At 36.3% G+C, this 3508-nt stretch overlaps 1 protein-coding gene and 1 long non-coding RNA gene across 2 annotated transcripts in view; one reads left to right on the forward strand and one right to left on the reverse strand.

Annotated features, from left to right (window-relative positions):
* LOC102673503 (xaa-Pro aminopeptidase 1-like) overlaps nt 1-3508 on the reverse strand; it is a 45302-nt gene that overhangs the window by 41125 nt on the left and 669 nt on the right. The gene's annotated exons all lie outside the window — the stretch shown is intronic.
* LOC116186885 overlaps nt 1-3508 on the forward strand; it is a 17984-nt gene that overhangs the window by 13392 nt on the left and 1084 nt on the right. The window lies entirely within an intron of this gene.

Below are 3508 nucleotides of genomic sequence, written 5' to 3' on the forward strand. Positions count from 1 at the left end.
AAGATTCTGCTCGTCCAATTCCGAGTGAGCTGGTTCACGCGCTAGAAGACACTGAAGTTTAGTGATTCGTCCATCGTTACCGAGTCGTAGAAACGATTTTCTCCTTTTGGAAAAATTGGATTTCGGCGATATTCGTTGTTTTCTTTCAAAAAAAAAAAAAAAGAATTGAAAGGAATTCAGAGGAAATAAAATAGACACGTTTCTTTCTCCCGAATCTTTCAATTACAATCTCCTTTCTGCTAAAAAATTTATAATAAATATTCTCGAACAAGAACGATCGTCGAATATTAATTTAATACTTTCGAATAAAATATGCAAACACTTTCTTAAAAATATTCTTTTCTCCTCTTCTCCGTGCAATTTCTTATGTACTATGCTATATACCTTAATACGAGGAATCAATATTTAATAAATGCAAAGCAAATTGCAAAATCGTTTCGAAGAACTACAGTAACAATGAATCGTCCACGAACGAATAACATTCGCAACTATATATATATATATATATCAATAATTATATCAAAGGATTAACGTATCTCTTGGAAACGCGACGATGAGTACGAGAAATCCGAGTCGAAAAACCACCTGTTTCGTATCGATCGATCATCTCGTATCATCGTATCGAGCATTTCGTATCATTATCATTCTGTGAATGATAAAAAAAAAAAAAAAAAAAAAAAAAAAAAAAAGAAACGTACACCTGTGTACCTCGTGTGTATATATACCTCTATGTATATGGATGTACATTTTTATGCTGTCTTGCTTTCGCGCGTTCCGAGGATGAACGCTCAAAAAAAAAGTGAATTGTTTTTCTTTTGGGCGGCCATCCGAGGTCGAGGAACGAAGAAAAGGCAAGAGGCGTAAAGTATACACGTTATATATTTATATATATATATTTTTTTAAGTAACTTTCTGGCCGTCTTAATCATCGACGAGTGCGATGCTCGCTGATTGTTTGAAAAACGGACGCGGGAAAAATGGTCGAGATCGGTAATCGTCCTCGTTGCAAGGAGGACGCTTCCATTCTTCGATGATTCCCGGCCCCCGTGTGTGCTTTCAACCGCGACAAACGATAGTTTCAAACCCGTGAAAAAATAAACCGTTCTCTCTCTTCGATTCGATTCTTTCCATTATTGCTCTCTCTCTCTCTCTCTCTCTCTTTTCTCCGTTAGAAAAATATAAGTTTCCTCTTTCGAGACCCATGCCAACGCTCTTAAGTCGAAGAATATTTTTTCTCGCGAAAATTCGTGAAGATTCCTTCGTGGAAGATGAGGAAGATTTGGAGGGTTGCATCGGATGTCGTCGAACGCGAGACGAACGGGCAGTGTTTCGAACTTTCGAAGTTCGTTCCTCCGTCAGACGTCAGAGCCTCTTTATTTATTTATTATTATTAATTATTTCGTAAGCAAATTTATAATAACGAATCTTCTTCCTCTTCGGGAATCTTTAAACAGATCGTGAGTATATATCATCGACTTGTCAATCAACATTTCGATCGATTTTGCAAAAATAACTCTTTCAAAATCTCTCTGTTGATCTACGTTCTTTAATCATACTTTTCAAGTATCATTTCCAATGTGTTACTCCATCAAAATTTCCCATTCTTTCTCAAAGTTTCAAATTACCAGAAAACCATAAAGCAAAATTTCTCTTCTCGCTCCCTTCCTTTTCTGAATATCCCTTAAACTATCCGTTTGCCGCGATTCGAATCTGCAATCTTGAGACTCGAGAAATTCGAGAGAACCCGAATTTAAAACAATATCTCACGCATATATAACATACACATCTCTCTCTCTCTCTCTCTCTCTCTCTCTTGCGCACATTCGTTGCAAAGCCTATACAATTACACCCCCTTCCCAATTACCGCTATATATATAACTCTGCTCCCTACGCCTCGTATAGAATATGACTTTCTTTTTTTTTTTTCTTTTTCTTCTTTTCTCCATTGAAAATCTCTTCCTCTTATTTTTCTTTTCTATGTACACGCTAGTTTTTTTTTTTTTTTATATCGATTGCTACGTTCGTTCTCTAAACTAAACGCGCGCGAGTCGTCTCGCGCGCCGCTTTTTCGCTTTTCCCCTTTAACCGGAAACCGCGATCGCCTCAACCCCTTCGTCGACGATACACGTTCAAGCAAAGGAGGACGTCTTTGAGATTTTGAACGAGCAATACAGCGATCCCTAGAAGACGATCCACGTGTGTGTGTATGTGTGTGTGGATCGCGATAAATCGCAGTAATCGGCGATAATTGCTACATTCGTCTTCTAATTGGGATACGAGATCTCGAGAAACATAGGGATCAATGGAATCGCGATTAGCAGATAATTAAGTGGCTAATTAGACTGCGGACTTTCATGGATGTTCGATTCCTTTATTTAATCGAATCGTAACAAAGTTTCGTTTTTAATCCTTACTTTTTACAATAATTTAGAGTCTCTAATTATATATTATTTAATGAAATCGTTATGGCGGATATTCTTTTGGAAGCGAATAATGTCTATCGTTTAATTCATTCAATTGAATCAAGATCGTTGAAATTAAGACAAATATTCAGAAACATTGAGCCTTTTCGACAATGATATAGAAATGAATTAAAAAAAATAGATATTTTCTCTACTCTTTTTCGAGTAAATTTTTACGATCAAATTTTCCTTTTTACACAAAAATTCCATGCGATTTATAGATCGTAATGCGAGCATAATTTCTGTACATTATAAAAATCCGCAGTCTATTAATTATGCAAGATTCGATACTGAAATCTGAACGCATTGCAATATCTCGCTGCTATTTAAATATCGTTCGACGTTGTTACGATTTCATACGACTCGAGTGTACGATTCGAATGGCTCTTTATATTTTAAATTGTTTTACGCAATTTATACATATTTTTTGTTTTAAATGTACAATGAAGAAACGATATTGCTATCGGAAATATAAAAATATCGAATCGTACAATGTCGATTTGATGACAAATCGGAACGACATCGTATTATCAATAATTCAGAAGAGGGGATGATAAGAATCGATCTCGGTACATTTTCTTTTTCTCTCTCTTTCTTAGAATCCCAATAACGCCACGTTTACCACTTTGCATTGAACGCGTAAACGTCGACAGGACGGAGAGACACGCGTTTCTCGATTCGTTTAGCACATACAAGGAAAAAATAAAAGATCCGCGCGCATAAACACTGGAAACTACAGGGGGCTGCACGTTGATCCCGGCATGGCTGAAAGACCTTTCGCGACGAACTCGTTGGAGGTGACGCTGTGTTGAACGCGAGAATCGATGCAACGGTGATTGCAAATATTACGTCATTTAACGAGATCATCCCATAAGTAACGATGTTTCTTGGAAACTTTATGAAAGATAAATAGAAAATTCGATTAAAAATTGTGAATTCGATTAACAATTGAAACGTTCGTCATTGTAATAATAAGAAACTCGTGTTGTGAGAAAAATCGTGTGTGTAAATACTTATGAGATGAGCTAATATATATATATATATAT

The sequence above is a fragment of the Apis dorsata genome, unplaced genomic scaffold, assembly GCF_000469605.1.
Source record: "Apis dorsata unplaced genomic scaffold, Apis dorsata 1.3 scaffold_70, whole genome shotgun sequence".
Lineage (NCBI taxonomy): Eukaryota > Metazoa > Arthropoda > Insecta > Hymenoptera > Apidae > Apis > Apis dorsata.